Source organism: Bubalus bubalis, chromosome 7, assembly GCF_019923935.1.
Source record: "Bubalus bubalis isolate 160015118507 breed Murrah chromosome 7, NDDB_SH_1, whole genome shotgun sequence".
In the NCBI taxonomy this organism is placed as follows: Eukaryota; Metazoa; Chordata; class Mammalia; order Artiodactyla; family Bovidae; genus Bubalus; species Bubalus bubalis.
In genome coordinates this window covers 101,505,006-101,521,738 of record NC_059163.1, presented here as the reverse complement: position 1 = coordinate 101,521,738, position 16,733 = coordinate 101,505,006, and the positions used below count along the sequence as shown (strand labels likewise).

General features: G+C 39.0%; 1 long non-coding RNA gene across 2 annotated transcripts in view; it reads left to right on the top strand.

Moving 5' to 3' along the window:
• Positions 1-16,733, top strand: part of LOC123334505 — a 48,707-nt gene that overhangs the window by 17,192 nt on the left and 14,782 nt on the right. Inside the window, exons 2-3 of one of the 2 annotated variants that reach the window (XR_006552501.1) lie at positions 10,821-10,922; positions 16,333-16,465. This is a non-coding gene — a long non-coding RNA (uncharacterized LOC123334505). Of the gene's footprint in view, positions 1-10,820; positions 10,923-16,332; positions 16,466-16,733 lie in introns of those variants that run through there. The other variant, XR_006552502.1, reaches the window with a different exon arrangement.

Below are 16,733 nucleotides of genomic sequence, written 5' to 3'. Positions count from 1 at the left end.
AGAAAGTCTCTTTTTACCTGGTATGCTAACCAACATGTACCATATCATTATGATTAACAAGGAAGAAAATATAATATTAACAATATAATGGTATTCTTTGTAAAAGAATATATATATTGTAGACAGAATATATGAACCTATTTAGCACCTCACAAAGGAAGCATTATTATGTGAGTACATAATGTACATTGTGGTTTATTCCCCAACACATCCACTCCATCCCAGAAAACTATCTGAGCAAATTATGGTAATTAATTCCCTGGACAATGATTAGTTCAGGAAAGGGCATGTGACTCAACTGTGGCTGTTGTAGGCATAATTCTAAAATAGCCCCCCAGAAATGTCCCACACTAATCCCTAAAACCTATAAATATAAGGAAATGTTCCTCTCCTGATTATAGTCTGTGATTTGGCACAGCTGGTTTTATGATAGGGAAATTATCTGTGTGGTCTAATCCAATCACACCAGCCATAAAAACAGCAGAGAGGTTTCTTTAGCTGATGGCAGAAAGGAAAATCAGTGAGATTCAAAGCACAAGGATCCAAGGGAACCACTTGTTGAGGAATGTGGGCAGCCCCAGGAGCTGAGATCAATCCCCAGGTGACAACCAACAAGGAAACAGAGACCTCAGTCTTATAGCCACAGAGAATTGGATTTTGTAAACAATCTGAATGAACTTGGAAGTGGATTCTTCCTCAAACCCTCCAGCTAGAAGCCCAGTGCAGCTTACACCTTGACCTTAGCCTCTAAAGCCCTAAACAGAGAACCCAGTAGAGCCAGTACAGATTTCTGTCCTATAGAACTGTGAGATAATACATGAGTATTGTAGTAAGCTACTAAGTTTGTAATGGTTTGTTATGACAGCAGTGGAAAGCTAATGCAGTTGACAAAGAGTTGTAAAATACAGTCCGCTGATGTTTCTGAGGAAATTTTCTTCAACAAAGAGCCCCTGGACAAAATGATGTGTCTTCTTTCTTTGAATGTTGCCGTGTCTGGATCTAATGGCTAGAGCTGACACTGATATGTGGGTGCAAAGAATTGTGGTGATGGAATTCTTAAAACTAAATCACCCTTACATCACGGAGTAAGCTTACTTGATCATAATGTATGTTGTTCAGTTACTAAGTCATGTTCAACTCTTTTCACCCTCATGGACTGTAGTATACCAGGCTTCCCTGTCCTTCACTATCTCCCAACTTTGCTCAGACTCATGTCCATTGAGTCAGTGATGCCATCCAACCATCTCATCCTCCGTCACCCCCTTCTCCTCCTGTCCTCAATCTTTCCCAGCATCAGGGTCTTTTCCAATGAGTCAGCTCTTTGCATCAGGTGGCCAAAGTACTGGACCCTATAAGAGGGAATTAAAACCATGTGAATTGTCACCCAACATGAGAGGGCAAAGAGAGAACAGTGCCTGAAAACAGAAAGACCCCTCAGTTCAGTTCAGTTCAGTCACTCAGTCATGTCCGACTCTTTGCAACCCCATGAATCGCAGCATGCCAGGCCTCCCTGTCCATCACCAACTCCCGGAGTTCACTCAGACTCACGTCCATCGAGTCAGTGATGCCATCCAGCCATCTCATCCTCTGTCGTCCCCTTCTCCTCCTGCCCCCAATCCCTCCCAGCATCAGAGTCTTTTCCAATGAGTCAACTCTTTGTATGAGGTGGCCAAAGTATTGGAGTTTCAGCTTTAACATCATTCCTTCCAAAGAAATCCCAGGGCTGATCTCCTTCAGAATGGACTGGTTGGATCTCCTTGCAGTCCAAGGGACTTTCAAGAGTCTTCTCCAACACCACAGTTGAAAAGCATCAATTCTTCAGCACTCAGCTTTCTTCACAGTCCAACTTTCACATCCATACATGACCACTGGAAAAACCATAGCCTTGACTAGCCGGACCTTTGTTGGCAAAGTAATGTCTCTGCTTTTGAATATGCTCTCTAGGTTGGTCATAACTTTCCTTCCAAGGAGCAAGCGTCTTTTAATTTCATGGCTGCAATCACCATCTGCAGTGATTTTGGAGCCCAAAAAACTAAAGTCTGACACTGTTTCCACTGTTTCCCCATCTATTTCTCATGAAGTTATGGGACCAGATGCCATGGTCTTCATTTTCTGAATGTTGAGCTTTAAGCCAACTTTTTCACTCTCTTCTTTCACTTTCATCAAGAAAGTTTTTTAGTTCCTCTTCACTTTCTGCCATAAGGGTGGTGTCATCTGCATATCTGAGGTTATTGATATTTCTCCTGGCAATCTTGATTCCAGCTTGTGCTTCTTCCAGCCCAGCGTTTTTCATGAAAGACCCCTCAGAAACAGCCAAGATTAAATATCTGTGGGCAAAACAGGAGAAGCTCGTTAAAGAAAATAATAAAATTGGTTAGGCATATTGATTAGAGTCAGAGTAAGTAATGTCTGTCTTAGTGACCCCATGGACTATACCCACCAGGCTCTTCTGTCCATGGGATTCTCCAGGCAAGAATACTGGAGTGGGTTGCCATTTCCTTCTCTAGAGGATCTTCCCAACCCAGGGATCGAACCCAGGTCTCACATATTGCAGGCAGATTCTTTACCAACTGAGCCACCAGGGAAGCCTAAGAAATGTCAGGGATTCCAAGTGCATGGACGATAATTTTGAGAAGTGCTTGTCCAGTAATCAGAAGTAGAGGAGAGTTTCATTAAGATAAATATTGGAAAGGATTCCCTGAATTTATATATTTTAATGCATTATTTTATTTCAGTAAAGATAATTTCTTTCATGGGGTGAGAGAGAGAGATGGGGGATAAGCAGAAGCCAGATTGCTGTTGGTTGAGCAGTGGGAGGGACACTTCATCTTCTGAGACAAGAGGGAAAGAAATAAGGATGAATGCAGATGTTTATCACAATGGAAATATGCAAATGTGGGCAAATGGAAATAATACAACAGCAGGATACCTACGTGCAAGTGAAATAGTTATAAGGGAAAACAATGCTTAAAAGAGTTCCTTAATCATTATTTCACACAGTCAGAATAGCTATTGGTGTCCAGGATATAGCATCAACCTCAAATGCAGCTGTAAGTAAAACATTAATTTACTTTCTGCAGTTGTCAGTACAGAGCACTATAGTGAGTGGTCACACAAGAATTTGGATATTGGGTAAATAAGATTGCCCTCAGAGTTGAACAGTATATTTATACGTAATCGACTTATAGGCAAAATCACCTGAAAGACAATTCCTGCCAAGTCCACAGGATTTGAAATGCTTTATGAATAAATTAACATAGCTAATGAAAGAATGTATTAATAAAAAAGGGAAGGGAGTATTGATTGGCTAGGAAAGTAAAGTAACCACGACAACCCAGGAAAACCACCCAAATACAGGGATGAGTATGTTTGTCCTGCTGGCAGGGCTATTCCTGATTGGAAAACCACAGAGAAAATGTATGCATAGAAATTATAATTCAACTTGTAGATAGAGTACCATAGGGATTAAGAGGAAAAGGAGACAACTTCTAATTGATCCTTGAGGCAGGGAAAAAAATACTGTCAGGTTTATGGAAGAATTTGCTGCTGTTCTACAAGTTTTTCATCTCTGTCTGTTTTTAGTTTTCCCAAACCAGGTTACCAAACTTCTTTCTTGTCAGAGGATTCACAGTAAGATTGTAATGAAAAAGCAGCTCTCAACATCACTTCCTTAGAGCAAGATTACAACTAAACTTCAACAAATTCACCAGCTTGAGGCAGAATATGCTCTTTCCCATGACCTCATAGGAATTTCTGTCAGTTTGGCCCTTCATGTGGAATAGTATCAAATCTCTTCCTTCTGATTTTCACAACAGGCTTCCAGGTAGGAATAACTGATGTCATTGTTACTATTTAAGGGTGAGATCTTGAGACAGTGGAAACAAGTAGCAAGGTTATACTACCTGTGATAATCAAAAACCTAGGACCAAAGTAGAGAAGGGACACATCTATGATTTCTCCACAGAGAGAAATGGAAGATAATGTAGGTGAAAGAAATTATCTTCCTTTTAGTGTTAGAAAAACAAGGAAGGTATTAACATGTGCATTGCACATATACACATGAGAGCACTCAGTAATAAGTAACAGAAATGGATAGGTAGAACTCGAGTTTAAAGACCTTCAAAGGAAAACAAATTTGGGGGCTTTTGGGCAGGGAAGGCAAGAGATATAAAAGGGACCAGGAAACTCATGGTAAACAGGGTTGTTTAGTAAGGATTGTATTGCAGATCTGAGTTGGTGCTTTCTTTACTGATAAGAGTTGTTAAGAGTCCTCCTCTTCCTGGTAGAAGAGAGGGAGACATTTCTACAAATGAAAATTTGTAAATAGCTACAGGGCAGGTTGGAGAAGACTCTTGAGAGTCCCTTGGACTGCAAGGAGATCCAACCAGTCCATTCTAAAGGAGATCAGTCCTGGGTGTCCTTTGCAAGGAATGCTGCTAAAGCTGAAACTCCAGTACTTTGGTCACCTCATGTGAAGAGTTGACTCATTGGAAAAGACTCTGAGGCTGGGAGGAATTGGGGGCAGGAGGAGAAGGGGACGACAGAGGATGAGATGGCTGGATGGCATCACTGACTCGATGGACATGAGTCTGAGTGAACTCCGGGAGTTGGTGATGGACAGGGAGGCCTGGCATGCTGCGATTCATGGGTGGAAAAGAGTTGGACACGACTGAGCGACTGAACTGAACTGAATGATTGGTGATGCTGAGCATCTTTTCATATTTTTATTGGTCATTTGTGTATCTTTCTTGGAGAAATGTCTATTCAAACTCTTTGCTCATATTTTAATTGCATTGCATTTTTTTTATAATTGAGTTTTAAGAGTCCTCTATATGTTATGGATATTACTCTTTTATCAGATATATGATTTCCAAATTTTTTTTATTCTGTGGGTTACCTTTTTTTGCTCTGTTGATATCTTTTCATGCACACATTTTTTTTATTTTCATGAAATTCAGTTTGTCTATTTTTGTTTTGTTTTCTGTGCCTTTGGTGTCACATCCAGGAAATCATTGCCAAATCCAATGATGTAAAACTTTTGCCCTATGTTTTCTTAGGTCTTACATTTTGATCTTTGATCCATTTTTTGGTTAGCTTTTGTGTATGATATTAGGTAAGGATTCAGCTTCATTCTTCTGTATGTGGATATCCAGTTTTACCAGTACAATTTGTTGGAAAGACTATCTTTCCTCATTGAATGGTCTTGGCACCTTGGTCAAAAGTCAGTTGACCATATATGATAGAATTTATTTCTCGGCTCTCTATTCTGTTTCACTAGTCAACAGGTCTGTTTTCATGCCAGTACTATACCATACTGTTTTGATTACAATTGCTTTATAGTAAGTTTTGAAATTAAGAATGTAGGTTCACCAGCTTTTACTCTCATCTCCTTTTTCAAAATTGCATTGGCTATTTAGGATCCCTTGAGATTCTATATGAACTTTAGCATAGATCTTTCTACTTCTACAAAAAAACATTGTTGGAATTTTGATAAGGATGTATTGGATCTATAGATTGCTTTTGGTAGTATAGACATCTTAGTAGTAGAAGTCTTTCAATCCATGAACATGGAATCTGTTTCCATTTATTCATGACTTCTTTAATTCCTTTCTATGTTTTGTAGTTTTCATTGTATAACTCTTTTACCTTCTTGGTTAATTTCTAGGTATTTTATTCTTTTTGATGCTATTGTAAATAGAATTGTTTTCATAGTTTTCTTTTCAGATTGTTCACTGTCAATATATAGAAATACAACTTTTTTGTGTGTTAACACTTTATGCTGCTAATTTGCTGAATTTATTTATTAGTTTTAACAGATTGTTGTGTGTGTGTGTGGAATCTTTAGAGTTTCTGTATTAAGATTATATCATCTGAGAACAGAAATAGTTTTACTTCTTCCTTTCCAATTTGGACGCTTTTTGTTCCTTTTTCTTATCTAAGTGCTCTGGCTAGAATTTTCAAGTGTAGTTATTCTTAGCTTTAAAGAATTTTTGTAACTTCATTAATTCTCTGTTGCTTGTTGTCAATGAAAAATCCATCAGTCAGGGACTTCCCTGGTGGTCCGTAGTTAGAATCTCCCTTGCAATGCAAGGGACGTGGGTTCAATCCCCGGTCATGGAACTAAGATGCCACAAGACACAGAGCAAGTAAACCCATGCAGCACAACTCAGACACAACACAGCCCCCAAAATATGTAAAACAAGAAACTATTTTTAAAAAATTAATCAATCAATCTAAAAAGAAATGGAAATTTTTATTCAAGCCAAATTTGAAGATTATAACTCTGGAAGAGCATCTCAGAAAGCTGTGAGAACTATCCCACCCATTAGAAGTCAAGGCACAGTTATGTGAGTTTTTTGAGAGAGAAGGACTGTACAATTAAATGATGTATTAATGACAGTTTACACAATCCAGATGTAAGCGATATTGTGGCCCCTTATAAAATCAAGGTACAATATTATCTTTTAAGGAGTTGTCCTGTTGATACTAGGAAAATGTTGCTCTTTTCCTTTGAGCAGGTATTTCTGTTGATGGGGAGGTTTGGTTGGTGCATAACTTAGATATACTATGCAGTGGAGGAGAGGAAGCCAAAGGGAAGAGACAATTTTTTATGTTTAAATTTTTCTTGTCTTGCCATAAAAATATGAATTTCATTTCACATTGTTATTGCTCACATTGTTTTGCTTTGTTTTTCAGTTTTTGCAGTTAATCAAGCAGTCTTAAGAGTTGGGGGCTGGTGCTGGATGAAAAAAAGGAAAAAAACGCAAAGATATTTCAGGTCTTGATTGTAGCCACCAATCAAAAAACCCTTACATGTGCTCAAAAAAGCTCAAGTAAACGTGGATTTTTCTGCATTGATATTTTGACCATACCCATTAGGTCAATTCATAATTCAGTATAACGGAGCATCATTTTTTTAATTTTTATTTTATATAGTTGAGTATAGTTGATTAGCAGTGTTGTGTGTTAGTTTCAGGTGTACAGCCAAGTGATTCAGTTATAAATATACATGTATCTATACTTTTTAAAATTCTTTTCTCATTTAGATTATTACAGAATTTTAAGCAGAGTTCTCTGTGCTATAGAGTAGGTCTTTGTTGGTTATATATATTGAATATAGTAGTGTATATATGTAAATCCCAAACTCCCAGATTATACCTCCCCTTTATTACATTTCCCCTTTGGTAACCACAAGTTTGTTCACTAATTGCACAGTCTATGATTTGGCATTATCTAAACCTAGATTGGGGGCAGGAGGAAAAGGAGACGACAGAGGATGAGATGGCTGGATGGCGTCACTGACTCAATGGACGTGAGTCTGAGTGAACTCCGGGAGTTGGTGATGGACAGGGAGGCCTGGCGTGCTGCAATTCATGGAGTCACAATGAGTCGGACACGACTGAGCAACTGAACTGAACTGAACTGAACTGAAACCTAGATAGCATATTAAAAAGCAGAGACATTACTTTGCCAGCAAAGGTCCGTCTAGTCAAGGCTATGGTTTTTCCAGTAGTCATGTATGGATGTGAGAGTTGGACTGTGAAGAAAGCTGAGCACCAAAGAATCGATGCCTTTGAACTGTGGTGTTGGAGAAGACTCTTGAGAGTCCCTTGGACTGCAAGGAGATCCAGCCTGTCCATCCTAAAAGAGACCAGTCCTGGGTGTTCATTGGAAGGACTGATGCTAAAGCTGAAACTCCAGTACTTTGGTCACCTCATCTGAAGAGCTGACTCATTGGAAAAGACTCTGATGCTGGGAGGGATTGGGGGCAGGAGGAGAAGGGGATGACAGAGGATGAGATGGCTGGATGGCATCACTGACTCGATGGACGTGAGTCTGAGTGAACTCCGGGAGTTGGTGATGGACAGGGAAGCCTGGCGTGCTGAGATTCATGGGGTCACAAAGAGTCAGACACGACTGAGCGAATGAACTGACTGACTGACTGAATTCTTAGAAGAGTCATGTACAGTTTTTATTTACAGAAGAGAAAACTAAAATTCAAAAAGATTGGTGATAAATATGTGACTTAGAGGGCTGAAAGTTAGTTCTGATTCCATAATCCTTTTCACAATACTGCAGTGTTTTCATATTACTTTCTTTATTGTTGTTTTTATTTTTGGTTGCACTGGGTCTTTGTTGCTCCGTGCAGGCTTTCTCTAGTTGTGGAGAGTGGGGGCTGCTCCCTAGTTGTGATGCACAAGCTTCTCATTGTGGTAGCTGTTCTTGTCATGGAGCACATGCTCTAGGGCGCATGGGCTTCAGTCGTTGTGGCACAGCAGCTTAGTTGCACGGGGCATGTGGACAACTCCCAGATCAGGTATCAAACCCATGTCTCCTGCATTGGGAGGCAGATTCTCATCCACCGCACCACCAGGGAAGTCCTATATTACTTTCATACTAGCAAGTGTTTGTTTGAGAACAGAGGAAAAGGAAATGACTAAAGTCAAAATGATCTGTAAAGTTATTTTAAAATGCTATTTGTACATCTTTAAAATTTGAGTTTGGGTTCTAAGAATTTTTGGTGCATGGAAAGAAACTGCTCAGCAGTCACTGCAATAGTATCTAATACTACTAGATGCTTGTGCATGCATGCTAAATGGCTTCCGCCATGTCCAACTCTGTGTGATCCTATGGACTGTAGCCCACTATGCTCCTCTGTCCATGGAATTCTCCAGGCAAGAGTACTGAGTGGGTTGCCATGTCCTCCTCCAGGGGATCTTCCCGACCCAGGGATTTAACTTGCATCTCTTGTGTCTTGCATCTTGTGTCTCCTGCATGACTTGCATCTTGCAACTCCTGCATAACTTGCATCTTGCGTCTCCTGCATGGGCAGGCAGGGTTCTTTACCATGAGCGCCACCTGGAAAGTTTTGTCTAGCTATTATTGCTGTAGAAAATCCAGTAGCTTTGCAATTTAAAAGGGAAGATATTCTTTTGAGTGAATTTCCAAACACTATAGAGGTGTCAAACTTGTATCGCTACACAGATACAAAAACTAAAGTATTAAAAAAATTAAAATAAAATGTGTTTTGGTGATAGGATTGTGGATTTCACTTTCTTCTAATTAAAAAAAAGTCCTTTATTTTCTATCATCTTTGCTTATTTTGCAATAAATAAACATCAAGAAGAAAATTATTATAAGAGAGTATGCTTATGAATTGCTCTTCTAACGTCATTTAAAAAATGTTTTCCTGAGCCTTGGGACGGATTGAATTCTGGATAAACTTACTCAGTTTCTTAGAATTAATTTTTTGGACACGTTTTACAACACAAATCCTTTGATCTATGCTGAGACAGTAAATTTTGTCTCCCAGACAACTTTGTGTAAATCAAAGCTGAAGGTCAGACCAAAGTTAATGTATTACATTAAAGCAAAATAGGATTGCTTTGCATTTCAATTGGTGTTACTAATTTTGTGTGTTTAAAATGTCGCTATTAACATTGTTGGTTAATTCTAGATAATTTGAATCTCTTTTACATTTATGGTCTAAAGCATTTTATAAAAGAAAAATTAAGCTTTAAAAATTAAACAGTAATTAAACAAAAGAATCAAGTGATAAATTTTATCTTCATTATTAATAGAAGACATTGAAATCCAAACATCAATGAGATAGCATCAGTCACCTATAAAATAAGCAGATTTAGAAAATAATAATTAATACCAGTAAGGGTGCAGAGAATTGCTTCCTGTTTTGGTTTCACATTTCTGTGTGCTTGTGCTGTGCTTAGTCGCTCAGTCCTGTCCAACTCTGCAAACCCATGGACTGTAGCCTGCCAGGCTTCTCTGTCCATGGGGATTCTCCAGGCAAGAATACTGGAATGGGTTGCCATGACCTCCTCCAGGGTATCTTCCCAACCTAGGGATCAAACCCAGATCTCCCTCATTGCAGGTGGATTCTTAACCATATAAGCCAACAGGGAAGTCTGCATTTCTACAGCCTCCTTAATCAGGTCCTCATTATCTCCTACCTAGACAATCTCAAAAACTTTCTCACTAGTATCCCTGATCCCAGTCTTGCAGTTCTTAAATCCAGTATCCACACTGCAGCCTGAAAAGCTATCTAAAATTTAATTCTAATCATAATACTGCTTGCGTTTCTCAGCCTCTCAGTTTCCAAGGTAGAAAAGTCAGTTAATGATGTTTCTGTAAAGAAATAGCTAAATGTATCATTACAGTTCAGTTGTTCCATGGTTAGTGCTAAATCTAAGATTTGTTTCTCTGACAGCCACAGGAAGCCAAATTGAATTACAATGTTGTTCATTAAGTGCGTGTGTTGGGGGTGGGGGTGTGGGGTGGGGGGTGGGTTGTTAAAATAAGGACAACAGTTATGCAGTTCAAATGGTTAAGGAAATCAAGTTAAAGCAGCTTGGAGTTCTCACATCCTCCACCATTTTCATTAATCTGAACATTCTCTGCCTGGGCAGTTTTTGGATGGATGCTAACAACTTTGTATTGAAGGGCTTCATATTCTCTACCCCAAACAGAATTTACCTTTTGGTTGTATAAGGGAGGCAAAACTTCTCCTCTACCCTCTTAGTGTCTGTGACTGAACCTGAGAATTAAATTGATATAGACAGAGTAACATGAGAAAAACATAAATTTTATTTTCATGTGTGCATGAATGTCTTCACAGGAAAATGAAGACCCACAAGGTATTTAGGCCTATGTGATAAGCACATAGATACTAAGTATATAAGATACTATTAATAGATTGAACACACTTTAGTATTTGTGGAAAAGTACCTAAAATACATGGGGGGACTACACAAAGGTAGAGAAGGGTTGTTTTAACAAGGTTTGTTTGTGCAATTTCTTTGCAGCCTTGACTCCCTGTTCCTGGTGATAAGAATTTCTCCTCCTCCATGTACAGGAAGGGCATCTCTTGGGAGTTTTCTCTCCTGTTTTCACAAAGAAAAGGGAAGGTCAGTGTAGCTTTCTTATGTCTGTTGTTTTTCTAGTATTTGTAACTCAAAACAGTTAATGTCCCAAACTGGTATATTTTGGCATGTTTTGAACCCCTATATTTATATCATCTTTCTAAATAAGGTAAAATACCACTGCTTAGAGTTTTACTTATTAAAGTTTGGTCACATTCCAGATTTTGCACCTAGTTTGTTTTGACTAGAGTTTGGGACATTCCCAAACTCGTTAGTCCTGTATCAGATCAGATCAGATCAGTCGCTCAGTCGTGTCCGACTCTTTGCGACCCCATGAACTGTATCGTCTCCAGGTTTTACTCATACAAAGTCACTAATTTAAGAAATATTTGAGTGTCTACTCTGTGCAAAGCACTGATGTTCTGGAGATACCTATGACCTGGACAGACCTGTTCCTTTTTTTTTTTTTTTTTCTTTTTAAGTCATAAGAGTAGCTTTCCAGAGAGCAACCTTATTTTTCTTATTATTGTGTGCTCAGGTGGCCCTTCACTATTGATACTATTTCCAAAAATAAATCATTGGGAAGTTTGTTAAAAGCTTTGTCATCGTTATGTATCATAAATAACCCCCTTCTGGTTGTCTATCGCACCTTGGTTGGCTTTTCTTAAAATGTAGCACTAAGGATGACCCTAGGTTTTCCATTATCCTTAAATTTAACACTAGATAATTTTAGAAAACATGTAGAGTAATAGTCTTTGCATTTAATCAATATTAATGGATTTAAAATTAGAGGTATAGAGTTTGACAATTATCATTAAATTGAATGGTACTTTCAATACTTCTCTCATTCTTCATTCACCTGACAGTGTTGAACTTTTATTTGAACCCTGTGTTTTGAGCAGCAGTGGTTTGGAAATCCTTGTATGTTCTCATGTTCTGGGAAATGCATACCTGCAAAGCACAACTCTGTCTCTGTCATTCTTCATAACCCCCTCATGGCAGATGACACTCTTGCTTACCTGCCTCCATAGAATCCCAGGCCCCTGCCTGTTCTTCAAGACATCCCTCATTAAATTGTCTCTTTACTGCTATCTTACAGATGAATAACTTCCTCAATTGTCTAGCACATTTTGTCTTTCACACACCAAATCATAATGCTCAATGCTGCCTTAACACAAAGTTGGTTGGGTTTTTATGAGGATTGTTGTCATTGTTCAGTCACTCAGTTGTGTCTGACTCTTTGCAACTCGATGGACTATAGCCCATCAGGCTCCACTGTCCATGGGATTCTCCAGGCAAGAATACTGGAGTAGTGATGAGTTAATATTTGTATAGCACTTTGAATGATGTCAGACATCTAGTACATGTTCAACAATTTATCATCCTTAAGATGTATATTATCTACACTAATAATCATTATTGTTTCATTGTTGTAACTCCTGATTAACATTAGGGAAAAAATTATTCAAATTGTTAAAGAAAATGTTATTCATGAGCTTTGTTGAAGGTGATAAGGTAGATGTTATTCAAGGGAGATCACTGTAGAGGATATAGGGACAACCGCAGCAGGATCTTGCAGTGGGAGACAGAGATTAGACTCAACTCCTAACAAAGCATAGGCAAGGGGAACTTTTAGCCAAGGAAGAGTTGGGTGGGGGAGATTACTACTAATAGGAAACATCAGGAGTGGGGGTAGGGGGGATTCTGGTTAAACTGACCTAACAGGATTCTTGCTGTAAACAGGCCAGACACTACCTGGGGGATGGTGACAGATAAGGAACCAAACTAGATATTGAGGGTGATCAGATATGAAGGATGGGGAATTCTAGTTAAAGTGACTTTAACAAGATTCTTGATAAAGTTGGAAAATGCTGAAAGGAACACGGAAATTCCAAAGTCAGGCCTAGTTGAAATAGAGTTCCACGGAAACTAAGTAGAGTCTAGTCAAGGAGAGAATCTTTGTCATCAGGGAAGGAGGTTTGGAAAAATAAACTCATCTATATATCTTATTTTTAGTGCTACAGTCTGACCTAAATAACCCAGAATAGGAGGAACAGGAAAAGTTCAAAGGGGAGATATGGGCAGTGGAGGGATGGCAAGGTTGAGAGAAGGAGAAATATATGGTCCATTCCTCAGAATTAATGTTCTTCTAGATTCTCAATGCTACTTCCACACAACAGAGTGAGCACCTTCCCTTCCAATCTTACCACGTGAAATGTAAATCTTCAGTCTAATTCCTTCCCCCAATTCACAGCATTACCTAGCAGAGACCTCTTCCTTCTCCATGGATACCTTCAGCCTACAACAGTACTTTCTTCCTCTATACTTGTATCTTCCTTACTCTAAGGTAATTTAACAGCCCCAACTCCCTTAATCCTTATTTCTTTCCTTGCTTGATTCTGAAGATCTCCATCTCCATTCTATTAGCCAGACACCTGCAGAGCCTATACTTCTCATTACAATGAGCAACCCTCTGATTCTTTAACTCAGAAATCCCTCCTTTTCAACAGAATTTCCTTTTTACATGCCACATTTTCATTTTTACCCTACAGAGTCTAACTTGCTTTTTACCTTTATCATGAATTTCAGTTACCTATCCATTCCCTCTTTCTCCAGTTAAAAGTTACTTTCTTACCTCCCAAGACTCTCTTCAAAATCTAGTGCATCGAAGTGTGTTCAGATTCAGAGAAAAGAAACCCCAACTAAAAGTGGCTTAAGTCACAATCCTCTGAGAGCTATAAATGGTTAAAAGTAAACTGAGATAGTGATCATTTAGTCTTTAGAGTTGGCGTTTAAGCTATGAGATTGTCTCCGGTTCTAAGCAGCTTCGTCTATCTACCTCCGTGTGGATTATGAATATTATCATTTCCTTGTGTGCTAAGATATGGAAAAGGATGCCAAGTACTGGCTTAAGGGAGTAGAAGTTTCTTGTCTCACGGACACAAATCTTGGGACAGGCAGTTCCAGGCTGATGTTTGGCTTCTGCCTTTTTGGTCTATCATCTTTATCTTGCTCTCATTTGTTCTCTTACTTGTTGCCTTATGGTACCAAGTGGCATCAGTGCTTCCAGTTCTTGAAACTAAAAACCAGGCGAAAATAAGAGAGGGAAAATTGTGATGCTAAATCACATCTGCCTATGCCTCATGGGGTAGAAGAACCATGTCACCTGGCACTTCAGTTTCAAGAAATGCTGAGGAACTGAATGTTTAGGTTTTACAACTGCTGCCGTAGAGTCGGGTAAGAAAAAGTCAAGGAAGTGGGTGGAATGGGCATTATGTGAACCAATCTATCATATCCGAAACACCAGGATTCCAAGGCGATAATATTTAATACAGCCATTTCTAGCAGAAGTTCAATACCCTAGACTTTCCGAACCATGCCATGGACCTCATCTCACCGAACACTGAATCTTCGCTGGTGCCTGCTTCTAGTCTCTTGTGGAAAAGCAGGATGGTGCTGGAGGAAAAATCTGGTTACTAGTTCTCACTCTCCAGCTGAAATCTTGCAGCTCAGCTTTTGTAGCACTCCTACCTGTGGTGATTATGGGTCTTTCTTTAAAATACCCATCTCTTTTTTTTATAGGGACAAAAATAATATCCAGACTGTCATATGTCATATCTCATGTCAGAATCCCTTTTATGCTGTGAACACAAATAACAGAAGCAGAAAGGAGAATGGGACCAGTTCAGGAACCCAGTCAAGTGGCAGAAGTATCAAGACTGAAGAGAGAGCCATTGTGAAAACTTCAGATGAGAGACTGATGAGGATTTCAGCTGTTATCACATTGACAACAGTGTGAAGAGGCAGGGCAAGAAATTAGGAGGGTTTGCACCACATCCAAATACAGCTGGGAGGACTGCATTGTTTTCTAACTTGCACTATGCTCTAACCTGGTCTCTTTTGAAGGCTTCTATCCTGCCCCCAAGAATATACCACAGATGTCCTTAAAAGTCACAGCAGTCTGAGCCCATCACATGACCAATTAATCCAACTAATTACCTTCACTGTAGTTTCTCCTAACTTTCTATGTCTTTCCTTGACATTTCACTATTTTGATCCTACAATTCTAAGTACTCACCAAATAACCCCAGTTGGATGGTTACAGTCTGCACTGGAACTTTAGAGTGACATCTGGAACAACATGGGAAAGTCACCTGCCCTACCATCTGAAAGATTAAATTCCAGTTGGTAAGGCACAAGCTGTGAAAAGCTTCTTGCACAGACTACTAGGAGGAAGAAAGTTGCAAGATATTTTGAGATAGAACTAGGGTAGAATCTTGACACCTTGGTTGAGAAGAGTAGGAATTGAAAAAAATTTCCATTTCAAAGCTGCCAATGTTGTTTTTTTTGTTTGTTTCAAAAAGACATGAAACCACATTTGGGACAAACAGCACCTTTGTTCTAATTAAGCTTCTTGAGTTTTTTGTTATGTAAATATACAGCAAAGACTACAATTTTTAAAAGAAGGGCTTGTTTAATTATGTAAAAGATTGTTCACTTAGTAGACAAGAGTTGAGTTTCAACAAATTTGGCTCCCTTGAGTAAGTCTCTTCCCCTGAGACTGAAACTCCTTTATACCTGAAAAGAGTTGCTTTTCTTGGGAGATGTGAGTTGAGAACATTGCTGGTAGAAGATAAGAACCTGGAGGCCAGAGGGTGAAGGAACTGTTTATGTAAGACTTAATCTGAGCCCTGGGCATGAACAGTGCCTCTTTCAGCTCCAGATGGTAAAGTGTGATACAGAGGAGGCAGCCGCCTGAGCCCAGAAATTTTCATTGACTAACACCCTGAGCAATGACAGCTTCTAGAACCTCAGACCTGGAAACAGCAGGCGGTGCTTCTTGGCCCCTCTCTATCTCTCTCTCATATCTCACCACATCTATAATAACTCTGCTCTCTCTCTGTGATTTCATTATTTCCACAAGATAAGAAATAAGACCACTGGCATCTATTTTCACAACTTCTAACTCCAGTATTCAAAAATAAGGCTTTCCTTGCTATCTGCATCCAGAACAATTCTGGTGAAACATTGTGACTTGGATCATATGACTTACCTCCCCAAGAGGAAGAAATATTCTGATTGACCTGGTCTGAGCTACATGCCCAGGAATATAAGCTTTGCCACTAGAAAGTATGATGGGAGTTGGCCAGGAATCTGACTGGTGCACTTGGCAGCTAAATACAATAGCTAGCACTTGCATTATATGAAAAGCTAAGTAAGATTTATTTCCCAACTCTGAGCATATCTCCACTGCTTCAGAGCCCCATCTGTGCTGCCTTGTACTCTCAGGCAAGCCCTTAAGGAAAGAGAGAACAGGCATGTTGTTCAAATGCTTTAAGAAGGACATCCAGATATTTGTAAAAGAAGGAATGAATGAAAAACTTGAGGCCATTTTTTCCTGGATCATTCCCTTCTTTCACTTTATTCACCCTGATCCTTTTCTTCACATAATTAGGTTGTCTATGTCAAGGGTACAGTAAGAGGAGTGGTCTTGTCTGCCTTGAATCTTGACTGAATAATAGAGGAAGAGATTTGAGGAACACAATTACAGTTTGTCTTCAACAACTTGAACTTGAACCATTTAACCTCCATAAGTCTGTGAGGTAGGAATTCAAGATCTTGGATTTTTAAATATGCAAATCAGTCAGCATGAGTGTGATCAAGTTTAAACTATTAAAAGTCTATAGAATCAGAGTAGACTTTTAATATGTACCATTTTTATTGAAAAAAATCATGAAATTTAGTTTTTAATAAGAAGGAAAACAGTTTGATTCTGTGACATTAATATAATTGCAACCATTAAAAGAATCATTTACCACAGATTCCTAATTATCATTCAGGACAGTAACAACTATG